The 27405-nt window shown below is 36.4% G+C and overlaps 1 long non-coding RNA gene across 1 annotated transcript in view; it reads left to right on the top strand.

The window, feature by feature from the left end:
- The window catches only part of LOC138703258 (uncharacterized), a 77756-nt gene extending 50756 nt beyond the window's left edge, over nucleotides 1-27000 (top strand). The window contains exons 2-3 of the long non-coding RNA XR_011333015.1: nucleotides 20496-20681; nucleotides 26148-27000. This is a non-coding gene — a long non-coding RNA (uncharacterized lncRNA). The remainder of the gene's footprint in view (nucleotides 1-20495; nucleotides 20682-26147) is intronic.
- Nucleotides 27001-27405: the final 405 nt, after the last annotated feature.

Here is a 27405-nt window from a genome sequence, read left to right as displayed (position 1 = left end):
TTTACAATAGAGTAAGTTGGAAAGGAATGAGTTATCCCTTATTAGTGCATATCTAGATTTAAATTATTGACATAATCCTTTAAAAATATATTATCTTGTGAACTCAGCTGGGCCTTTTCCATGCATGCTCAAATCTGTTTTTTTGAGACTTACAAACCTCCAGCCAGCCATTTTTTTTTTGGGACCACTGTACGAGAATGACTGCCAGCCGTATGCTCTCCAACATCCTTTTACTCGACTTTCTATTTCCTGATCATAGTAAGTTGTGAGGTTCTGTTGACAAAATGATGTCATACTTCTATTCAAATACAACAAGCTATAAATTACCAACACTCACTCCATTTGAAATTAAGTTAAGCAACAGGTCTTACAACATATGCAATGATGATAAGACACCAAATTTCTAATTATGTTGTACAGTAAAAAAAAAAGTTGTTCAAAATACAGCATAAAATTGGTTATTGGCAGAAATTAAATTACAGTAGCGTGCAAATTAATCCGAACACGACATATTTTTACATTTTCTGTCATTGTTGGCCTCACAGCTGCTCATACCGCTTTAATTGACATTTGTAGTACGTGTAATTCCATTGTTGAAGGTCTGTCATTATTTTTTTATAATATGTGACACTTTGCCTGTCGTTTTGTACTTATAAGCATTTCAGTTGTGTTGAAGACTTAATACTGCAATCCTGTGTACATTCTGTCGTCTTCACAAATGGATACAACTCCACGAAAATGGTCTAAAATTATAACATTAGCAGAGCATTCTTTTATGACACAGAGGCAAATTGCTGCAGAATGTCACATCGGATTAGGCTACTGTTAATTCGATCATAAAACGATACAGGGAGACTGGATCCATCACACCCCAGAAAAAAGGAAACTGTGGCCGGAAAAGAAAGACTTCACCTGCAGATGATCGTTTAATTGTCAGGAAAAGTAAATTAAATCCTAGACTAACTGCTGTCGACTTAACCCGCGAGTTAATGGCTACCACTGGGACGAATATTCACGTCACAACAGTGCGGCGTAGGCTTTTGGAAGCTGGACGAAGGGCTCGTAAGCCTATTAAGAAGCAATTGCTAACCCCTGTTATATGCAAAAAAAACGCTTAATGTGGGCAAAATTACATCAACACTGGACAGTGAATGACTGGAAGAATGTACTTTTTTCCGATGAGCCTCATTTCGAGGTCCACGGCCACCGTGTTTCTTATGTATGGAAAGGATCCGAAAAAGTAACAGCAGCTCATCTCCAACAAGCACCCAAATACCCCCCTAAAGTAATGTTTTGGGGTTGTTTTACACATGAAAGGCCTGGAGCATTAATACCTATCAAGAGAATGATGAATTCTGACAAATATATTCACTTATTGGAAACCAGAATCGTACCCCAGCTGCAAAAATCATTTCCGGATGGCAGAGGTGTGTTCCAACAAGACCTGGCACCATGCCATACATCTCGAAAAACTACAGAATTCTTCAACAAGAAGAAAAAATTCAGGTACTCCCCTGGCCAGGCAACTCACCCGACATCAACCCCATTGAGAACTTGTGGTCAATTTGCAAAAGAAGAATGCAAAAAATGGATTGTTCTACAAAGGAGAAGATGATTTCTGCCCTCATTGGTGTATGGTTTCGCGATGAAGAAATGAAGAATATTTGTGGGAAATTAGTGGAATCCATGCCAAATCATCTCAGAGCTGTTATTAGGAACAAGGGAGGCCACATAGATTACCGAGGTATGTCTTAGATCCTTTTTTTATCCCGTTTGAGTGTTTTTGCATAAGTAATTACGTTGTTCGGATTAATTTGCACGCTACTGCATACAATAGTACTATCATTATGGTACGTGGTACATTGTGTCATATGATGGTACAGTTGGCATCACTGAGACTGACAGCAAACGAGTATTCTCTACAGTGCTTACAAAGAGAGAACTCAAATTTATGGAAAATTGTGATCTCATGGGGAACTGCAGATAGTACTGAAACTTCAATATAGAATTAATTTGACTCTTCATACAAATGTTAATCACAACAGTTCAAACAATGGAAAGATTTAAATAATACACAGAAATTGTTGTTGTTATTGTTGTTTTCTAATGTCAGGCGTTTGACAATAAAGTCATTTGACCTCTTGCACTCCAATATTTTTCAAAGATATTATCATGGTCAGCCACTGAAGCACAGATTTTGAGGTGTTCCGGATCCATTTCTTGGTTTGAGTTGCACAATGGGCAATACTCATTTCATATAATACACAGAAATTGAATTTGTCTTTACAGTATTGACTATGACATATTACTGGATACGTGGTCGATTGAAACTAATAACTTTGAGAAAACAATTAGGTATGATGATTGCTCAACAATTCCAACACAGCCTAGAACATTACACCACTATCAACAACAAACCAACAACAGTAATATATACAGATGGATCCAAAACTAAGCAGGGGACAGCAGCCGCCTTTGTCAACCAGCCAACAATTTAATGTTCAGGATAATTGGTCTGTTTAATCCACTGAAATCCTCGCAATAACCACAATATTATTACTTGTTCCGATTCGATCAATATAGACAACATTCACAACTCTACAAGAACAGGATGGTTGAAAATTAACTGCCAATATCTATTACACAAACGAGGAAAATAACAATAACATCGATCTATTATGGAACCTCAGAAATGTCAAAATCCCAGGCAACGAACAGGCAGATCAACTTGCAAAATCAGCAACGTTGTTTATATCCACTTCCTATCCCATGACATTATATCAAAATTAATTAGGAACTTAAACAATAATCAGAGAATGGGACTCAACCTGACCCAAAATGGGATGCAAAGAAATGCAAACTGTGGCCTTATGCTCTGAGGTATTCTACATAGGTCATTCAGTGGCAACATTTGAATTAACAACAAAGAAAATATTTTTGGAACAGTCACATTGTTGCAGTGCTCAGAAGCAATCTCCTTCAACATCAAGAACCCACCTCAGGGAGACGACGGATGCCATCCAGAACTAATCTTCGAACAGACTGCGCTAGCCCTACTGCTGCTGTATTGCCTGTCTGGTTCTAAAGCAAACCTCTAAGTGGGAATTTCATTTTCGCGAAAAGTTCAAAATTACATGGGCTCATATCTGGGGAGTATGGAGGATGCTCCAGAATTTCGCAGTTCCATCTGCGAAGTAAATTAACCACATGGGCAGCTATGTGAGAGCAAGCACCATCATGTAGCACAATAGGATGAGAATTCAGGAGATTTGGACGTTTACGGTGGACCACTGGTTGTAAATGGTGTTCCAGAAAGTAACTGTACTATGCACCATTCACACGATGACACAAACTGAATGAATGAGAAAGATTCTGACAAAATCATAACCAACAACGGTGTTCTTCCAGCATTCACTTGCCAATTACAGTCTGCCAGTCCACGTTTTTGATGAACATCTTCCCTCCTGCTGCGAAATGCATGCGCCCACCTAGCCAGGTTACGATATGGTGAAGTCTCTCTACCACAAGCTTCCAGTAATGCTGTATGGCATTGTCGAGCATTCCTGCCTCTTGCAATCTGAATTTCAATGAAGCATCTTTGTTCATATTTGCTAAATATTTTAGAGCGCTACATATAACAGTCTACAAATTAAACTCACTACAAATAACTCATAAATGAGATTATTGTCTTCAAACTCGCAGATAACACACATCAGATGTTTCTCTTTCACATTGTTATCAGCTTACATTATTTACCGCTGATAGTGCCACATACAAACATTGTTGCCACTAATTTTTTAATGACCCTGTAGAAAGCAAACAGTAACATATCACAACTTAAAACTAAAGCAAGCTCAGACCTTGAAATATAGAATTGGAGTGACAGACACGGCAAACTGTATAACAATATGAAGTTTGAGTAAAAGTTGTTTCTTTTTAAAAGTAATTTCCAATAGTACCTTCAATGAACCATGTTCTCATTTGAAATTTTGAAGTTGACTGCAGGTAGCCCTACTTCCGTTTGTTACAGTTACAGGAAATGGTACTACCACCAATCGATTCTTTACATAGCTTTTGGTTATCAAAATATTGTTATATGAACAAACAGTATCATATAGTTTTCGAGAAGAAAGGCTGATACAGGTGGTCTGAAACACCCAGTATATACACACAGACAGATAAAATATTTGTGGAGAGAGAAATGATGAATGTACACAGTGTCCGTATGGGAAAACAGTGCCCATCCCTTTTGTATAGTTTTGGTTGAATGTCGGTTTCTATATTGTATGTATGTATGTATGTATGTATGTATGTATGTATGTATGTATGTATGTATGTATGTATGTATGTATGTATGTACGTATGTATGTAATGCTCAACCAGATTGATTCAACATCATTTGGTTTCTGGCAGACCAGTACAAAATTCCCATAGAGGATTTAAAATGTACAAGTTTTTTACAAACATTTCAATGTTCCCAATTCATAATAGAATTTTCCTCATTACAAATGGCACACTGAGGTGATGGTAAAATACCCAGTTTATATAAATATTCTGCCAGGCAGTTGTGTCCTGTGGCAGCTACAGTCTCTCTAGTATCTCTGACTTGTCAACAAGACCAGCCCATTTCTTGCCATCATTCTTTATTTGAAGATCTGAGGGAAACTCATTCCTAAATGAGCGGTTAACTAATCATTTCAAGTTGTGATACAAAAGTTGGGAGGTCGTCCATAACAATATTTCAGTCCCTTCTTGTTTCTGTATTGTTGTTGTTGTTGTTGTAGTTGGGGTTTGTTATGTATTCTGCATAGGTCACATTGTAACTAATCAATTAAGGCAAAAATACATATTTAATATCAATACAGTGAAGTAGTTCTTTATTTAAAAAAGAACTTAACAGTTCTTCAGTAATATATAAACGTTAAAAGAGCGGACAATAGAAAAGAATGGAGAATACTGGTCTTGCAGTGAAAGACCTGCCCTTGGGCAGAACACTATGAATGGATGAAAAGAATAATACCTAATCAAGAATAAAAATTTTGGCATTGGCATATTACACAAGAAATAGGATTTTTCGCATCACCACCCATCGTAATAATTTAATCATAGTTGTTGTGTGTTCACTATGTTGTTCTTGTACAAGTAACAGCCCCTCTTCAATGTTTTACACAGCAGGCTGAGTTCGTGTTCTGGAATATCTGCCACGGTGTGTACGATGAAATCCAACTCATCAATTGTCGTATGTTTCCTCAAGAACACCCTTCCCTTCAGATAGCCAAAAAATCAATAATCTGCTGGGTTAATATCTACTGATGACAGTATTACCAGAACAATCACAAAACAAATAAATCATACATGGGCAGAATTTTCAGTTGCGTGAGGCACAATATTACGCAATGCTTTGTTTACTAGGAGGGCAGAGTAGGAAGGACGATTCAAACTGTGACCAGTGTCCACTTATCTTTTTTTTTTTCATTAGGTTATTTTAAGATGCTTTATCATCATCTTAGGTTATTTAGCGTCTGAATGAGGTGAAGGTGATAATGCCAGTGAAATGAGTCTGGGTCCAGCACCAAAAGTTACCCAGCACTTGCCCATATTGGGTTGAGGGGAAACCCTGGAAAAAACCTCAACCAGATAACTTGCCCTGACCAGGAATCGAACCTGGGCCACCTGATTTCGCGGCCAGACGCACTAACTATTACTCCACAGGTGTGGACTCGTCCACTTATCTTAATTGCTAGGACGATCAGTGGTGGATTGTTAGTAACCATTAACAAAGCATGCTATACACAGGAAAAGACTTAAAAATGTTATAATTGAATCAGTCAGTGGAATAAGGACTGAAGTCCAGAGAAGTAAATTTTTCAGGAGACGAAAAAAACATCACATCTCCTAAATCATTAAACCAACACTAACAAAAATTTGCATAGTTGCAGGTCATAATGCACCACTCTGACTGATAATGAACACTCACGTCTGAATTTAATAGTGTGGGTAATAAACAGGATGATAAGTGATGGACTTCGGTCCTTATTACATTGTTTTACTACGCAAGTGTAAAAGACATGCACAATAATCTGAAACAGTGAATTTTATTTATTGAGTAAATTGTATTTTTAGAATACACAAATCACTTAAGCTAACTGACTAGAAAAAATAGGATATGACACCAATATGATTAATAATAATAATACAGTGGCGGCTCGTGAATTATTAAATTCGGGGTTCACAATAGTATATGGATAACAAAAGAGACTATTGATTAAATGTTGTCCTTTTCTTAAGTGTCTTTAATTGCCAATAATATAAGACAAATATTTTTAAATAGGTACTGGAAGAGAAATTCATTTTGACAAGGTCTGAAACTAAATTTAACAATAAGCTTAATTAATATGAAGATTAAAATTCAAGTTCATATCTAAAATTGTCAAAGTAAAAGCATTTAATATCTTGGTTTTACTATTTGTTTCTACAATAAACATTTCCTTTTACTAAAACAATTCGACAGTTTAATATCTTGGTTTTACTATTTGTTTCTACAATAAACATTTCCTTTTACTAAAACAATTCGATAGTTTGTACTTAAAAAAAAAATAAAGTGTATTATCTTAAAAGTACCCATTAGGAATATGCATCTTTCAGTTTTTGTATCACGGCTGGACTTCGATTTTTCTTCTATCCTTTATACATGTATAAGCTAAATATAAACAAAAGATCTGATACACAATGATACTGTATGTTAAATTTGACACAAAATTAGAAAATATCTAAATATTTCACACATAATAAGACATCCTAAAGATCGGATATAAAATAAAACAATATTTGTACATTTGACACAAAAATAAGATAGAACAACATCTAAATATTTTACACACAGTAGGAAAATATATAAAGATCTGACACACAATAAACACAAATATCTAAAGATCTAACAAGCTGTAGGGTAATATAACACATACGTATGAAGCTTTGACATAAAATAAGACACATAGGCTTAATGATCAGTTACAAAATAAGATAGGCCTAATATTTATAGATCTGACACAAAATAAGAAAGTGTCTAAATATTTTTACAGTAGGAACCAAAGCTCGGAACTTGGGGACTTGTGTCTTTGCACGTGACTAAGAGACCGGACTTCAATGTCAACATACTCCCGCTTCCAGCACGGAGGTACTGTCAGGTCTGCTACAAAAGTGGTTTCTGGCTCCGACAACATATTGATAATATTATGGTAGGTTGAAACACGTAATTTCATAGCATATATATAATAAAAATAAACATGAAAAATATATCAAATTTACACGTAATTTCATAGCATATATATATAATAAAAATAAACATGAATAATATATCAATTTACTGTTCTGCTGTGTACATTTTATTACAGTGTATGACTACCTACATTCGAAGATTTTTCGGTATTAGACTTAAAATACTGAATTATTTCACTGTTACCGTTTTCTGTTCTATTTTCAGCAGTTGCTAGCTGATCTCGTATCTGAGAAAGATAAGTATATCCTAAATTTTTCTCGAAAATAGTTTTCATTTTGTGTGTCACTACTAGGGCAGGTCCCTCTACGTCTCGATCCATGGCTATGAACAGATTTTTCACCAATTTGAGGGACTGCAATGTCTTTCAATGAATTCCGTTTCCAGCCTCTAGTTTGTGTGTGGCACAACTTACAAAATATAAACTCTCCATTCGAAAAAAATAATGTATCTCCTCCGAATTCTCCACGAAATTCTGTATCTTAAATTTAAAACATAATGTATTTTCAAACTTCTATAATACCCATTCGAAATAACTCTTATTTTCTATTTCTTCAAACAGACCGTTTACCTTTAATTCTCTGAATGTCATTGGGTTCGACATAACAGTTTCTTCGTCCGTCATCCTGTCATTAGTTGTGGCCACTTTCTTAGTACATACGACTGTCCCTGAGCACTTGCAGCGTGAGCTTTGTGTACGTTGTACTTGTAACCTTACTCATGCACAAGACACAAGTCCCCAAGTTCCGAGCTTTGGTAGGAACATATCTCAAAGTTTTACACACAATAACACAAATACTGTATATTTCTGCAGATAAGACGACAATTGAATTATAAAAATATCCAAAAGACGAGGGTAGTCTCATCTGGCAGATACAAAAAGGAGGACATCTTAAAATTCTACACTAAAACCATTACAAAATACAACAAATCACTTACTTGTATATTTAAAATCCTGCGAAATCATAATTTTCGTCGTCAAAGGCAAAGAACTGGTCAAGCACGTCCTCACTTTCAGTGTTAACAGCGTCATCATATGGTCCCATTCTGAAAGTGGTGACTCAGTTCTACTTCATCAGTATTCCATAACAAATCATCCTCTGGACATCCATAGCGTTAGAAATTCCGCACTTTTTTTTAAAGGATTTTATCACTGTTTCCACTTGCACTTTTTTCCATGATTTCAGCGCGAACTCATAAGTGACGCAGCACACATGTTCATAGTTTGGGGTTCGTCTTGAAGGACAGATATAAGCTACAGTAAAACCATAATACTGTGCTCGAAATTTATACCTCGTCTTATCTGTGGAAATATACGCCCTCTAAAAATTTAACACATGATAGAACAACATCTAAAGCTTTACATACAGTAGGACAATATAATACAAGCATAAAAAGATTTGACACAAAATAAGACAATATTTAAGAATTTGGCACACAGTGAAATAATGTTCATGTACAGTTTTGGTATAGAAAGTCGATCCTTCTTTCTTTCTTCGAAGCAAACAAATCAATCACAGTTTCATTAAAATTAGCAATGTTGCTAATCATGCTTTTTTCAATAGAAAGCATTGCTAATGCACTTAACTTTCCTTCGGTCACGGTACTTCTTAGAAAGGTCTTTATCATTTTTAAGGTTGAGAAGCATCTCTCGGCCTCAGAAGTTGTCATAGAAATTGTAATAACAATGAGCAATAGCTTGTAAGTCTCTGAAAATGTATATTGTAAGTTATTTTCTATGACAAATTGCAAAAGACTGACAGCGCCACTCATATTCCTAAAATCCGATCTTCTGTAGATAATCTGCAATTCTGTTTTAAGGCGATCCTTTTCCAGAAGTTCATAAACATCTATTATTTCTTCAATTAGTTCATAAGGGAAGTGTTTCTCATATTGTTGAAATTTTTTGGCATCAAAGAGACACAAGGCAGAAAAGTGAGCAGTTAAAGAAAATCTTCTTTTTGCCTGATTTGCGATGTTGTCGCAGACTTCCTTAGCTGCCACAGTCTTATTAATGTAAGTAGACCTATTTTCTTCTTTTTTTTTTTTGTTGGCACCTCCACATTCTCAACTTCCATGGTTACTGCCTCCATTCCCTCTCTTACCTTCTGCATTGCAACATCATATACTGGCACAGATACGTAGATGACATACTAAATCTATACAAAGGAAACAAAAGACAGATTGAAAACCTACACAAACACATAAACAAAATACACCCGAAACTACACTACACACTAGAAACAGAGAACAACAAATCCATAAATTTCTGAGACATCGCAATAACAAATACAGACAACAAACACAAGTTCAAAATATACAGGAAACCCACTACCATGGTAACACACATACACAACACCTCCAATCATCCCACACAATACAAACACGCAGCATTCCGATCCATGATACACAGACTCATCAACATTCCTATGAACTAGCAGGACTATAAGTAAGAAATACACACTATCAAATACGTAGCATAGGAAAATGGATACAACCCGAACATAACAGACAACATCACAAGAAAGACTAAATACAAACAACACTAACATGTCAAAACATGAACACATACAAAACTGCATCATCATTCAAGGAACTAGAATACAATATAGAACACAGAACACACTACAAAAACATCTTAACACACAGACAAGACATCACAAATAAATACAACTTAACAAGAGTTTACAAACTATCATGCAACAGCAGCAACAACTTCTACATTGGACAGACTGGAAGATCATTTCAAACACGTTACAAAGAACATATCACAGCCTTACCAAACTACACAACAATTCAATCTACGCTGAAAACATCACAAACTCCAACCACAGCTACAGCAACATAGACAAAGACATGAAAATACTACACATCCAGCCAGAAACTTGACGTCCACACCTATGGAGTAATGGTCAGCGCGTCTGGCCGCGAAACCAGGTGGTCCGGGTTCGAATCCCAGTCGGGGCAAGTTACCTGGTTGAGGTTTTTTTCCGGGGTTTTCCCTCAACCCAATACGAGTAAATGCTGGGTAACTTTCGGTGCTGGACCCCGGACTCATTTCACCGGCATTATCACCTTCATTTCATTCAGACGCTAAATAACCTAGATGTTGATACAGTGTCGTAAAATAACCGAATTAAAAAAAAAAAAAAAGAAACTTGACACCCTAGAACAATATGAAATTTATAAGCATACAAAAACAGACCCACAGCACATCCTGAACACTCAACTCAATTTCAAAACACACACAATCCTGAACATATCCCACCACAATACGAAACCAGAAGATAGCACAGGATTTTCACTAGACTTTGGACAATGAAGCACAAGACTTCGAAACTAGTCACGCAAGGTAAATCCTAAAGATTAACACAGTAAGGAAGTTGGAAATTTAATCAATGACATATGAGACTTATGTGAAACCAGTTTTAATATATGGCAGTGAAGTTCTTATATCTACACAACCTAATGAAACAGAACCAAGCTAAGAGGAGAATTATATGTAGTGTTAAATCTGCCCCCATGCAAATAAGTACTAACAATATACGTACAATAAGGTTAAAAAAGAATGGGCCGATGACACACGTCTGAGTTCCAGGAACAGAACAGTGCGCATGCCGGCTCCAGTCCATGTAAGTGTGCTGCATTTTGTTCTAAAACAACTGAAGAGTGAAATGGCAATAAAATTGATAAATACTAAATCTATCAAAATGGGGTACAAAATGTACCAAAACGAAGATGAATGAGAAAGCTATGTAATACGCCAGATTAAAGTATGAGCCATTGTAGCATAGGTGGCTTAAACATGGGTCTAAACGAGATAGCATTGGTTGTAGGAGGTTCGAACTCGGTTAGTCTTAGTGTTTTACATTACAAAATTACCATGTCGATTGAATATTTAGTACATAGCACAACCCGTCCCCTGTGCAACACTACTGTCTTCATAAAACCGTCTGCATTTGAATATTTAGTACATAGCACAACCCGTCCCCTGTGCAACACTACTGTCTTCATAAAACCGTCTGCATTTATATCTCATTTATAGCTTTTAAAAATATGTTTAACTACAACATTAAAACATGTTACCATTGTAAACATTAATTTTGTTCTATTTCTTTTAATAATGGCAATACTCAAGTGATACTGTCTACCATTCTTCAGTTTAGCTTTGTTTTGTTTACCTATACTCTTCACAGGGAGTGTTGACAACGTTTGAAAGCCAATTTTCATAAATAATGAAACAACATTTGAAATAATAATAAAAAGTAGAGTGATATAATAATATATAACATATTGAATGATCGCCCACCTCTGCTTCAGCATGTGGACGTGAGGCCAGCAGCCGGCTGGTCGGTCTTGGTCCTTCATGGGCTGTAGTGCAATGGATTTACTTTTCTTAATATATAACATATTATATTCTTCATCAGTCATACGTCAGCCGATACCTGCAGCCGTTTAGGTTCTTGAAGCCTCTTTTTGGGCCAGACATGATATTGCAAACATTAATTAGGGCCTACATATCGAATTAAACCGTAAAATTTTGCATGGGGACTAGAGAAGGATAGTTCGTCTTTTTATTTAGATACATATTAAAATTATTTTACTTTAATATGTGTTTTGAATATTAACTCCAGAAATAAATTATATTTTCGTCTAAAAACACCTGTGACACGAAATTTTTACAACTCTCATAATGTTGGATCATTCACGTCTTACAAATGTGTTATGACAAGGGAAGAGAATTCTATTGCAATGAGACAGTCTTCACTCAGCGATTATGTGGCTTGGTCTGCGACATTTCTCAACAAACAAGTAGAAATAATGTCATTATCAACATCGTCATATTTTACGACACGGATTAAGTCAAATTATTTCAGTTTCAAAGTGGTTTAATATTTGTCTGATCAGCGTTTTCTTGGACGCCTTATGTTTCTTCTTTCAACTGGTTTGTAATAAAGCAGTTTACTGTATATGGTATTCCAGGATTCTATTCATTCTACGTGTTGTCTCCATTTATTGTTGCAATCTTCTGTTTATTGAGATATAATTATAATTTCCCCGTGTAGCATGGCTCTACTTATATAATTAATATCACATAAAATTATTAATTTCTGCAAAGTATAAGAGTCTGGGAAATTATTATTATTATTATTATTATTATTATTATTATTATTATTATTGTTATTATCGCTATTATCACAGTTGTCATTAACATCGTTATCATTATTACTATTATTATTATTATTATTATTATTATTATTATTATTATTATTACTATTACTATTATTATTATTATTATTAAGGTGATATGGTGAACACATGAAACTGACTATAAATGTTGTTTACTCATATTTGATGTGCTTCTGATTTTCAAAAAAGCAAATAAACTATTAATTTTGTATACAGGCTAGGTCGTGTCTAATAATAGCCCACAATGATACTTGCATAACTAAGTTTATTAACAAATTCCACTAACATTTGTCATTAAAAATATAAGATAATACAATAAGAGAAAATCAACTCTACCAGGAAGCAAACTTACACCTCTGGTTTCGAAATCAGAAACATTACCCCAATGCCACACCACCTCGCTGTCATTGCAGATGGATCGCTGTCAAAGACTCAACAACACAGTACTGCCTTCGAACACAATGAGTTTGCTTGTGTGAGCCTGACTTAAAAACTTTACATTTAAACTGCCAATTGTACCTATTAAATACGAAATTGAGAAACGAAGTCTTATTTTGTTTGAGAAATTAAAACGAATTCCAAAGAATGCTTACTAGGAGGAACTACAAAAATTCTGAAGGAAACTCAAAACACAATCTGGCTTCTTCCAGGATATTTAAAAATTACAAAGTAAATACAATGTACAAACAACTGAAAATATAGAAAAACTTCTACTCCCAGAAATTAAATGTGAAAATGAACTGATACAACACATCACTGCAAAACGTGACATTGACCAATCAGTATTAAGATCATTAGCTATTGAAACCATATGTACAAGATATCCAAAATCTGAATGGCTTCATATTTATACAGATGGATCTCTGCTTGACAAACACAGTAACGCTGGAGCAGGAATCTAAGTGACTTTTTTAGCTTTTACATATCTCTTGGAACAATGTCCACTAATTATGATGGTGAATTAGAAGCAATCAATACAGCTTTCCATCACATACATAAATTTAACAAAGCAGTTATACTTAGTGATTGTAAATCTGAACTCCAAGCACGAACATCGAGTCCTCCAGAAAACAGACTTACTTACTTACAAATGGCTTTTAAGGAACCCGAAGGTTCATTGCCGCCCTCACATAAGCCCGCCATCGATCCCTATCCTGTGCAAGATTAATCCAGTCCCTATCATCATATCCCACCTCCCTCATATTCATTTTAATATTATCCTCCCATCTACATCTCGGCCTCCCCAAAGGTCTTTTTCCCTCCGGTCTCCCAATAACACTCTATATGCATTCCTGGATTCGCCCATACGTGCTACATGCCCTGCCCATTGCAAACGTCTGGATTTAATGTTCCTAATTATGTCAGGTGAAGAATACAATGCGTGCAGTTCTGCATTGTGTAACTTTCTCCATTCTCCTGTAACTTCATCCCTCTTAGCCCCAAATATTTTCCTAAGCACCTTATTCTCAAACAGACTAGTAAGAGAAATTCTTTCTGCTCTTAAAATGCTACAAGGGCTTCGTAAAGAGGTAGTTTTTCAATCAATACCCTCACACTGTGGAACAGTAGCTAATGAGAAGGCTGACTTCCTAGCCAAAAAAGGAACAAACATCAGACAAACTCGAAATAATACGAGTACAATCTCCTTTCATACCTCAAAAGTCAGGATCAAACACACAGTCCAGTCCTTTTGTAAACAGGAATCCCTGAAGAAAAGCGAAGGCAAACCTTGGAATATTCTGCTAGACAGTAATAACATCCCAGATTTGTCACGATAAAAAGGGCTATAGTTATATTTCGCTTAATCACCTCTCATTTGCATTGGATTAATATTTACCAGCATTCACAGTGTACACTGCACCCTCTGTAGAAATCAAAACTCCATCATGGAATAAACAACATTTGCTACAATGCCCAGCAATAAAGAAAATAAATGCTGATTTATCACCACAGCCCACCATATATTATTGGGAGAATCAGAGAAATCCAAGATCCTTAGCACTGGTCAACAACAATAACAGTATTCAGTATTCATATTGTAAATTTGTGTACGTTACACTGTTTAACATGAAAGCTGGAATAATCTTACTCTTGTGCATTCCAGAAAAAGCACAGTTAAAGTTACGGCACTTTTCATTTCCAGGTATGATCCATTAAAGTTACACGAAAATGCTAAGCAGGCTGAACAAAGAGTGCACAGCCCATCTCAACAATATCGTAATAAAAATACGCGCATTCTCATTCTTCCCAAAATCTTTCTTGGAGAGAGTCGTGTTGGGAGTCCACCTGTATGTAGCCAACAATTTCGCACGACTGTCCACAAGTAGCATATATACAGGGGCTCTTGTTTACTGCACATGTTCAGTGTGCTGTAAGCAAAACTTATACAATAAGAGAGTTCCAAATTTGTTTTTCGTATCTGTACATACTCGTAGATCTGTGGTTGACACTTTTGTACGTGGTTTGTAACACCTGGGGCTAATCCACAAAGATATGGTGTTGTACATTACAAATTACTGATGAAAGATGTTGTAAAGTATGGAGTTGTATCTTTCTGTTCCACGAAAGAATTAAAGTGTATTGTACATTACCAATGAACAGCTACTAATGACGTCATATCAATAAACATACTATGTCATAACATGAAGCAACTGGTGATCTTCGTATTTCATTAATCGAATTCAGTTATGTTTGCCTCTTTAATTGTAATGTATTTTAAGGTTGGTTATAGAGCAAAGATTCATTGATTCTATGAATTTCGTAACACTGCAATGTTATTTATTTTAGTTTACTTCTTTAATAATGAAAAATTTACTTCCTTATTATCATCATGTTCTTCTGTGATCCCCACATAATGCTCCTTGATAGTTCGATAGTTTCCCATATTAGCACTATACTAGGGACAGAAGAAATAGGCGGGAATGGCGAACCCCTCAGAACCTGCTTGGTGTATGGTCCTGTGCCAAATAACTTACTCCTCCATTCACACTTTTTGCACTACAGGAAAACTTAAAAGAACAAATAAAATAATAACGTGATTTCTAGTAATTACAAATACCTGATTTACTGAATATTGTTGTTTTGTTTAGTCAACTGTCCAAACACAGGTCTCAAACTCATAAGTGACAACAATGAGGCATCACTAATGAGGTAACTAAGCCAGGAGATAATGGGTTATGGTGGCCAGTTCCTCCTTTGCATACGTCGCTGAATAGTAACATATTACACTAATCAGACTTTAGATTATATTATCATTTATAATATTTTGCAAGTTAGCCATTTCACAAATGTAATAATTATCATCATGTAATGTGAACGTAATACGAGAAATCAAATATTTAGCATTACACACAATTATTAGTATTTTGTTTTTATGTGCTTTCAGAATATTGTATTGAAATAGTAACTACTAAATAAAGTTTATACAGTTGTCAACTTTGTGAATCATGAGGAAATTAAGAATTAAAGTACAAAAAAGTAATATATTTTTCTGTGTGTAAAAAATATACACGTTATTGTAACATTAACGAGTATCATAATAAAAAATACTTATGTATTAGAAGTACACGAATGGCTTAGCTTAACAAAAGAAATAACACAATAAATATGACTAAAAATTGTTTTGCACAGATTCTCTTAACCGATGTAGAGATACACCACACTCCTTCGCAATGGCTGTCTGTGTTGACACTTTTAATGTCGTCACAAACTTTAAGTTCTTTCAAGAAACAACAAACTTGATAAATAACGCCTTTAGCATGACTTCTGATATCAGGGCTCCACTGAGACATGACAGTGATTGCCTGGATAATTAGTATTTCAAAATACTGTTTACTGTGTTATTATGATATATTTTTTTGAACAAGCTCTAACATAGTAATATCACAGGCGAGCACTTGTCAACAGTTAGCATTCGAACAGGAAGGTCTCTTTGTTCAGGTCATAAACTGCTGGGGAAAGTGTGGAGTGAGTAGTTTCCGCACAAGACCAAAAACCCGCCTATTTCTTCTGCCTTTACTATAATAACGATCTTCACCCTCAAACTTAATTGTTGCGAAATTACAAACACTGCAAAGTTATTGAAATGGCGTCAAAGGAGATGAAATTGTTTCTTTTGAAGGAAATAGGAGCAAGAAAAGAAGATATTCTATAGCACATATTTATCAAAATATATCTTAATATTATGAAATAAATATAATTAAATCGCATTAGTACATGTATGTATTAGTCTCCTAATACTTGACAATTCACTAGTAAGTTAATATACTAGTACTTTTGTGGAACACAATCAGGAAACTTCATTGGTAATTTGTAAGTATGGAGTGGTAAAATACTGCTGTAGAGGAGTCTTTTGTGGAATAGAAATCTAGTATGTTCACTACTTACTAGAGAATTTATTTGTAATGTACAACACCATACCTGGCCCCTGGTGTTGCTGAAACTCCAAAAGACACAAAACCCTATAAGGAAGAACTTAGGCTATTGTTTTATCGTCGTTAAAAGCTACATATTTTCACACATTCGAAAATGCAAGTTATCAAAAATCTCTACAACTAACTTCAAGAATTAAGGAGAAATGCCCGTTGAAGACATTAGAAAATGCAATAATTTAACATGATCTCCCTATAGACCTAAAATATTGCAAGAAACTTCGATGATCGAATGAGTGAATTACATGTAGATTCATGGAATTGTTTCGAAAGTTCTGAAAGACTTGTAAAAGCCGTCTATAAAATTTTCGGAAAGCTTGGAATTTAATTTAACACAGCTAGTGATAACAGGCATAGATAGAATAGGGAAAGGGACTTGTGTGCTGGGGAAGTGAGTTTGATTACACTCCGGCTCACTGATTACATTAGCATATATTTTTTCTTTCAACGCTCTTGGAAGCAGTGCTGAAAATGCAGTACACAGTGTAACTTTCCACATTTGAACGAGGAAAGATAAACTGTAGGCCTATGCACTTTTTTTTCTTTCCAGCAACTTATATGTCTGTTATTTAACGAGGTCACTCATCGACTGAATTAGGGTTATGTGACCCAAACAAGTGATCAGACCAAGTGGGATACAAGCAGTTGTGGAATTCAATATATTTCAATTGCTGTCAATGTTGAGACCACTTCGATAATAGTAGCTCCAAAGAAGAAAGATGAGTTCATGTCAATTTAGTTGTTATTAAGGGACCTGTGATCAAATCGTGGCCACCTTTAAGGCCTTTGATATTGTGAGTTCATAACGTGGGTGAAAAATTACAAACATTTCGTAGCAGTTGTTCATTCGCACAATATATTCCTGTTAAATTAGAGATAGGTGAAGATATTCATAACAGTTACTTGAATTTTAATTAATTTTAATAATAACTGTAAACATATTGTAATGCATTATGCCTGTGTTACTCAAACTTTTTCCATTGCCGATCACTTTTAACATATTGTACAAACTTAGAATTCTTGTAGTCCACTTTTATTATTATTATTATTATTATTATTATTATTAATCATTGACACTTCTTCTTCACCACACTCAGGAGGGAAAACATACTTAAATCATTGAAAATAACTTCAAAATTGTAACATACCATTCTAGAGACACGATGTCTTCACTGACAAGGTTATATTAGTAGGTAACAGTTGGGCTGGGGGGTCCCTGGCGAGATATTAACTATCCACAAATCCCTAAAAGCCCAACCTTGAGTGGGTACCGGATGTGCCAGCAGGTGGTGGATAGCCGAGGACCTGCACTGGGAATAGTGCGAAATCACTAGGCCTGGTCAGGCCTGTCTCTGAATATCAAATAACAGACTGTGAACCAACTCCTTAACCCTAAATTGTTATGCGTTTCCGTGCCGATGGGGTGCATGGCACATGGGATGTGTTACTAATTAATGGAGTCTCCGAGAAACTGGCGACCTCTCAGAGTAAATACAGTAGCGTGCAAATTAATCCGAACAACGTAATTACTTATGCAAAAACACTCAAATGGGATAAAAAAAGGATCTAAGACATACCTCAGTAATCTATGTGGCCTCCCTTGTTCCTAATAACAGCTCTGAGACGATTTGGCATGGATTCCACTAATTTCCCACAAATATTCTTCATTTCTTCATCGCGAAACCATACACCAATGAGGGCAGAAATCATCTTCTCCTTTGTAGAACAATCCATTTTTTGCATTCTTCTTTTGCAAATTGACCACAAGTTCTCAATGGGGTTGATGTCGGGTGAGTTGCCTGGCCAGGAGAGTACCTGAATATTCTTCTTGTTGAAGAATTCTGTAGTTTTTCGAGACGTATGGCATGGTGCCAGGTCTTGTTGGAACACACCTCTGCTATCCAGAAATGATTTTTGCAGCTGGGATACGATTCTGGTTTCCAATAAGTGAATATATTTGTCAGAATTCATCATTCCCTTGATAGGTATTAATGCTCCAGGCCTTTCATGTGTAAAACAACCCCAAAACATTACTTTAGGGGGGTATTTGGGTGCTTGTTGGAGATGAGCTGCTGTTACTTTTTCGGATCCTTTCCGTACGTAAGAAACACGGTGGCCGTGGACCTCGAAATGAGACTCATCAGAAAAAAGTACATTCTTCCAGTCATTCACTGTCCAGTGTTGATGTAATTTTGCCCACATTAAGCGTTTTTTGCACATAATACGGGTTAGCAGTTGCTTCTTAATAGGCTTACGAGCCCTTCGTCCAGCTTCCAAATGCCTACGCCGCACTGTTGTGACGTGAATATTCGCCCCAGTGGTAGCCATTAACTCACGGGTTAAGTCGACAGCAGTTAGTCTAGGATTTAATTTACTTTTCCTGACAATTAAACGATCATCTGCAGGTGAAGTCTTTCTTTTCCGGCCACAGTTTCCTTTTTTCTGGGGTGTGATGGATCCAGTCTCCCTGTATCGTTTTATGATCGAATTAACAGTAGCCAAACCGATGTGACATTCTGCAGCAATTTGCCTCTGTGTCATAGAAGAATGCTCTGCTAATGTTATAATTTTAGACCGCTTTCGTGGATTGTATCCATTTGTGAAGACGACAGATTGTACACAGGATTGCAGTATTAAGTCTTCAACACAACTGAAATGCTTATAAGTACAAAACGACAGGCAAAATGTCACATATTATAAAAAAAATAGTAACGACAGACCTTCAACAATGGAATTACACGTACTACAGATGTCAATTAAAGTGGTATGAGCAGCTGTGAGACGAACAATGACAGAAAATGTAAAAATATGTCGTGTTCGGATTAATTTGCATGCTACTGTAGCCTTGCACTGGCAAAGAGGGCTCTGCCAGTGTGGACTGTTTAATTCCCCCACACTTGTGGGATCTAAACGAACACAAGTACAGAAATCAAACTAACTGAAACTGACTAAGGAGCCACTTCGGCAGAGGAAGCCACTACTGGAGAAGGAACACCACTGCAAAACTCCAAATTTGTACAGGCAATCCTATGGATAACCTGTGCAAATGAGGGTACGGTAGTAAAGACTGGCTTGGGAGGGGGCGGAGCTGAAAGTTGTCAGTTTCAAACAACCCAAGGTGCTCGTCTGGATACCAGAAACTGTTGAACTATCAACAGTTAAAAACAGACTCAGGATACAAAATCCTGAGTTCAAAACTGAAGACTGGCTCCTTATGAGTCGGAAGGTGGGAGAGAAGGAGCAAATGCTGGCCTTATCAGTTGACTTCCACTCGTACAAGGAACTGGAAAAAAGAGATTTCAAGGCCTTTTGGGGCCTTGGGAGGATCACCTTTAAAAAAATTGGACTGGGAGGCTGGTGATGAGGGTATTGCAGGTATTAAATCTACATCACAATAGGGCACCATTGTCTGCCCTATGTATAAAGATGTCCTGCGATGTAGCACTCATCCAGGAACCCCGGTGCTACAATGCTATAATCAGCGGTCTCAAGGAGGCTGGTGAGGAATTGATATACAATAGAACCACCAAGACTCCAAGAACCTGCATTATAATTAAAAATAATACGAAAATACTACCGTTAATAAACCTTTGTTCTAGGGACCTTACGGCAGTAAAAATAAAATCATCAAGTAAGGAGGGACCGAGGGAGATAGTTCTTGATCGACTCGCCTCGTCCACCAGAGATGTGGAGAAGCTGTCAGAAAGAGGGCTTACATCTGGTCATCGGTTGTGATGCAAACTCCCATCACACTGCGTGGGGGAGTTCAAACACCAACAACAGAGGTGAGTCTCTGTACAATTTTATTGTATCTAATAACTTCGATACAGCCAGTATTGGTAACAAACCTACCTTTGTTACCTCTAGAAGGCAGGAAGTTATCGATATAACTCTGGCCACCAATTATCTGGTACAGTTATTAAAAACTGGTATGTATCTGAGGATGTAAGTTATTTGGACCACAGATACATCCAATTTGAAATATTATGTAATTTTAAACAGGAAGAATCTTATCGGGATCCAAAAAAGACAGACTGGGGCTCCTACAAGGAAGATCTAACCAGGTATCTAAAGAAGATGGACGATAAGATTAATGATTTCTCTGACTTAGAAATTGCTGCAGGGCAATTGCAAGATGCAATTATCTCTGCATACAATGACAACTGTCCTCTTAAAACAAGGAACCTGGACCTTGCTAATAAGAGGAAGGAGACGAGAAGGCTATTTAATGTAGCAAAGATAACAGGACAATGGACTGAATATAATAAAGCCCTGAGAGAAGCTAAAAGAGCCTCCTGGAGAAGACACTGTGAGGAGATAGAACAGGCACCAGAATGTGCCAGACTCCAGAAGTGTCTTAGTAAAGACTCTCGGTGTGCTATTGGCAATCTCCAATTAGAAAACGGAGAATTTACTAAAACAGAGAAGGAAACATTGGAGGAACTCCTCCTTGTCCACTTCTCTGGTTCACAAATCATACAAGAGTCCCTTGGTGGCTGAATTTCCAAATTACCGGGGTTTAAGAGAAAACTGGGCACTGCCAAAAGTACCGTATTATTAGTTATGACAAGTTGAAATGGGCCGTGTTCTCATTCCAACCATACAAATCCCCAGGATATGGCGAAATTATGCCCATCATGCTCCAGCAAGGATTAGAACCAATGTCCAAACAACTGATACTTATTTTAAGGGCTAGTTTGGCATTAGGACACATACCAATAAACTGGAGGCATAGGTACAAGGGTAGTATTTATACCAAAACCAGGGAAATCTTTGATCCTGGCGAAGTCCCTAAGACATATCAGTTTAATGTCATTTATACTCAAAACTCTTGAGAAATTGGTAAAGGACGATGATTTGAACACCTTTTCTTTGCACAAGAACCAACATGCCCATCAGGAAGGCAGATCAATAGACACTGCACTTTTTCAGGTTTCACGAAAACTGGAAAAGACAATTAAAGCAAAGGAGGTGGCACTAGGTGCCTTCATTGATACTGAAGGCGCCTTTGACATTACCTCCTTTAAAGCTTTTACTACAGCTGCAAAGAAACATGGTATAGATGAAACCTGTATCAGATGGATTGAGTCCATCTTGAAAGGCAGAGTGGTACATACAACCCTCATGGGCAGCAATTTAGCTGCAAAGGTCATGAGTGGATGTCCACAGGGAGGTGTATTATCACCTATCCTGTGAAATTTAGTTGCAAATGGATTACTGGATGAAGTCAGTAATCTAGGATTTGATATTATGGACTATGCTGATGATATAGCCATCATAGTTCGGGGAAAATTCACGAATACCATTAGGGAACTTATGCAAGTGGCCCTAAATAAGGTAACAACATGGGCTGAGAGAGAAGGTCTTAAGATCAGTCTTCATAAAACAGCCTTAGTACCTTTCACCAGATAAAGAAATTTGAAGGGATTAGGACCATTATTTCTTAAAGGTGAAAAACTCAAAATGGTTGAGGAAGTCAAGTACTTAGGGGTGATTTTTGACTCTAAGGTAGACTGGAATCAACATTTAAAAAGAATAACACAACGAGCAAATACATTTTTTCAAACTGTTAGACGCACATACGGAAAAAAATTGGGACTAAGGCCTAGTATGATTCGCTGGATCTATACTAGAATAATCAGACCATCTATAACCTATGAGCTCTCGTTTGGTGGAAAGAAGTTCTTCAAAACAACTCCAAAATCAAGCTATGCAGAATTCAAAGAACAGCCTGTATGGCAGTGGCGGCTCGTGAACTTGTGGATTGGGAGAGCTGCAGTAGATTTCGGTACATACAAATTTCACTTCTTGATACCATTACTAATAAGTATAGGACAAAAATAAATGCACTACATATCGAAAAACCAAAACTTCCTGACTTAGTTGGGAGATGTCTGTGAGAACATTTGCCAATCCCTAGGAAAAACTAATACCATGGATTTCAGTCTGAATTTCAGATCGGCAGACACTCAACTTACAATCTAGCAGTTCATTCTGAATTGTCTTAGAATAACCTTAAACAGTGGCATGTTCCAAATGATTTTTGAGAGGCTCGTTTAGATTACTCACGAACTGTAGCAACCCACGAAACACATCAGGGTTCTTCGAATCGTTTTTTCATTATGTCCCCTAAGGGGAAGTTCATATTGGCCACAAAATTTGATACAATCAATATTTTTTTTTAAATAATTTCACGATTTTTTCTCACTTATTGATTATGTTTGAGAATGTTTGTTCTGTTCGTTTCTCTTAATTGCACAGCAGTATGAGTTGCGTAACACAGCCAATGAAACAACATTTTTCAGGTGAGACTGCGAAGATTCGTGCATTTTGCTATTAGGGGCAAATGTCCTAAATCTGTCACATCACTCCTAGTCCATGCAGCATCACCACCAAAGAGGAGGCAAGGAAAACAAAATACAGATTTTTTTTTGTTCACATCCACGTAACCACAAATGCTTAGCATAAATTTCATTGTTATACTTCCTTACATATATGCACTATTTCGGCTGGATGAAGCTTGAGTAAGATTTAAGTCGGGTAACGGACGACCCTGTAATTTCACTTCATTACATCAATCTTCTCCGCGAGGGAAAGTTGAGAAAAATAAAATTAATATTCTGTAATTCACACACACTCATGCTTGCACATTTGCACTGGTTAAGTTACGGTACTAAGATGTCACACCAAAGCAACACTCTGATATGCTGATGGTCAACAATTTTCTAAAACTGGAAAAGAAGTCTCTTTCGTATTTTACGTGCTATATCAAAAGGATTCTACTCGTGCAATCATTTTGAGTTAAGGCAAATATTAGGTTCTGCTGGAGGGTGGGTATATACGTAATAATAAGGCAAAAGAGAATATTAATTTCGTTACATTAACTCGATAAGATTCTGCAACAATAAGTAGTGAAAAGAAAATAAAAATTTTGTCATTAAGTTTCAAGGGAATAGAGAATCCATTTGACGCAGCATTACAATAGCGGTGTGAGAGGAGAGGAAAGATCCCTTGTGGCCTGGCTCTGCAAGCCACTGCAGCGAGATATGGGTTTTAAACAGCGGCAGTTTCCCTCTGCCTCCCTTCACCTCTCTACCCCCTGACCATGCAAGAGACACTCTCTACGAGCTGACCACCCTGCAGATCCCAGGACGACTTTGAATGCAGTGTCAATTCCAGTACAGTCGACGCGCAAAAAGATTATGCATAAGATAATAGTACATATTCCTGGCCAGTTGAAATATAAAGCATTTTACCAATAAAAGCTGTAACAATTCTTCTACAAATTAAAATAAATATTATTTTTATTTTCCTGTCAAAGCAGGGAGTGCTGCAGCTCCGCAGCTCTTATGGACGAGCCGCCCCTGCTGTATGGCTATAATGGGAGCTATGAAAACGACTCCCACTGCAGCTATGGAAGCACTCTTAAACTTGACTGCATTAGACACAGTAGGAATGGAAGAAGCGAAACTGCAACATTCTGGGCAACTGATATTCTCAGATGTAGAGTTGGGTTTGCTGGAATTCAAGAGATTTATGGCAGATGACATACTGTGCATGGAATCAGACCATATTAATCCTGTTCGACATTATACAAAGAATTTCAGTCATCATTGACTCTGAACTTTGGAAAAACAAAACTCCAAAATTTCCTGAGAAGTCTCTGATGAGGTACACAGACTCAGGAACTGGATCAGGAGTCTATGGCATCAGACCAATGGTTAGCTTAAGCTTCCCCTTGGGTAAATATGCCACTGTTTTTCAAACACAGATATACGCCATTATGCAATGCATTCTTGAAAATATAAGAAGAGCTTATATAGGAAAGCAGATTCTTATATTCTCGGATAGCCAGGCTGCCCTTATGGCTTTAAATACCATACTGTTACTTCAGGACTGGTTCTTAACTGCCTCAATATAATTTCGATCCTGGCAGAACAGAATGAGGTTAAACTCATCTGGGTACCAGGGAAACGAAAAAGCTGACGAAATGCAAGACAAGGAGTGGCTTCAAAATATATTGTAACAGAATACCTAGTTGTTCTGTCAGAGAAGCAATTAAAAAATGGTCCAAGGTTCAACACTATAAAACCTGGATTAAGACACCAGGTATCAATCATGGGAAACAATTTATTATTAGACCAAGCAACAAAAGAGCTGAAATATTACTACAATGTAACAGATTTCAGCTGAAAACAGTCACAGCTTTTCTCACAGGTCATGCACCTGTGAAAAAGCATCTTAATTTAATGGGCCTACTTCAAGGTAACCTACACTGTAGATTCTGTGGGAAGGAGGCTAAAACAGCCCAGAACATTACTTGCTTCTGCGACGCATTGGCTCACAGAAGATACCATACCTTATCTTTGGGAAAGATTCTCTAGAATCAAAAGATTTTGAACCGAGTTCTATATCTGAACTGTATACCTTAATCAAGTTAACAGGGCTGATGAATCGGTATTATATTATAAAACATAGGTAGCACAATAAGCTTAAGGCTGCGGTGCGTCCAGAGCAATGATGGGCCTAAATGTTGGAAAAAAAAAAATACAACGCAAATCAGATAACAGTCTCATGTGTGGAATGGGAGGATTTCGAAGTTTCATTATTATTAGAATAATAATAATAATAATAATAATAATAATAATAATAATAATAATAATAATAATAATTATTATTATTATTATTATTATTATTACACATTTATTGACGTGGGTGTAACTATAGAATTGAAACTAATTATGTTAATAATGCACATTATATTGTCTAAAAATTTGCATTTTCAGTTTACTCGAACAAAATAATCATTACGATGCAAATGTACCACGATTTGCATGGTAAATCGGGAATCAACTGTGGATTATGATGCAGAGACTTCCATTTTTTCCCTTGAGATTGTGTTATCAAATTTTGTTTGTTGAAGTCTAAGTATGTAGATTTAATAAATCTTTTCACAGAAGAATACGTAGATTTAGTAACAGGTCTGTAATTAGCAGTGCTGCCCTTCTTTGCTAAAGCATCCGCATTCTCGTTTCCCAGGATTCCACAATGGGATGGTATCCATTGGAATACAATTCTTTTATTGAGTGTTATTAGTTGAGAGAGCATTTTATTTATTTCTGCTATTTGAGATGAAGGTGTGTGTCTAGAGACTAATGATAGAATAGCTGCTTTGGAGTCTGACAATATAACTGCATTTTTAAATTTATTGATGTGGCAGAGAAGATTCCTGAGACTTTCACTTATTGCAGTGATTTCTCCATCAAAACTTGTTGTTCCATATGCAAGAGATCTATAAAGTGAGAAGAGACAGCACGTAACACCTGTGCCTGTACCTTGTTCCCTGGAGATCAAGGATCCATCGGTGTATAAATGAAGCCAATTTTGTGGAGGGTACCTAATATTAATTGTCTCTAAAGACAATTGTTTCATTATTTCAGTGTTTACTTCTGATTTCAGTATTTCTTGTGTTAAATTTAGATTATACTCTATATTTAATAGTGTTAAAGGGTTTGGTTTAATTTGTAAGTTTTCTTTTAAATTCAGGACGTTGATTTTCTGTTTTAATTCTTGAACCATGGATATGAAACTTTTTTGAGAGGACTGTATGAATGCCAATTGTTTCCTGGTAATCTGATAAAAAAAGAAAATGTAAATTAATGTTAAAAAAATACATAATAAAATTTAAAAAAAGAATATTCTGCGACAAGATGTGGTAGCTATCAAAACGATAAAAATTTATTGAAAATAAATAATATACATTGAATATTATAAAGATGAATAGAGATGGTAATTGATGATGTTCAATAAAGATTTTAAAATGGTTGATGCAATTGTCTGAAGAGTCTTTTCAGGAACCTTTAATTTTCTGAGGATCTCCAATGTAAATTTGGGAATTGTTCCTCGCCCACCAAACATAAGTCCAATGACATTCCAATCTTGAATATTATATTTATGACTGAGATCATCACAGCATGAAAGGTAAATAGCGCGTTTCTCTTCATGTACCTGCTTTGGTTGATCTTCATTAATTTCGAACCTTACAGTGGGGTCAAGAATGAGACCAGTTTTTTTTATCACGGTCAATTATTTTGATGTCAGCACACCGTGTAGATCCTTTCGTAGAAAGACATTGAACTTCCTCATATACTTCGTATTCACCATGTTCTCTTTATCTGTTAGCAATTATTGAGCAGACTGTGTTATGTCTGTCAATTCGCAGTAATTCACCCTGAGGGCAGAAACCTAACACGTGGGGTAACGTTTCATGCTCATTGCATCTCCTGCAATGGGTATTGCTAAGGCTTCTACCGGGAAGAGATCTAACTGCAATGACATTGGTGCTCATTTTAATGGCCTCGGTCCATTGGCCACAAGATAGACCTTTCTTATTGCTAATTCAGGTGTTACCTTTTTTTCAGTGAGAGTAGAATGTAATTCCTTTACCTTTCCCAGGTAATCCACTCCACTTATTATAAGAAGTGACACGAAGTTGTTTACGATGTTACG

Source organism: Periplaneta americana, chromosome 7, assembly GCF_040183065.1.
Source record: "Periplaneta americana isolate PAMFEO1 chromosome 7, P.americana_PAMFEO1_priV1, whole genome shotgun sequence".
Classification (NCBI taxonomy): Eukaryota; Metazoa; Arthropoda; class Insecta; order Blattodea; family Blattidae; genus Periplaneta; species Periplaneta americana.
The sequence above is the reverse complement of the archived record's forward strand: the minus strand, read 5'-3'. Positions and strand labels throughout refer to the sequence as shown.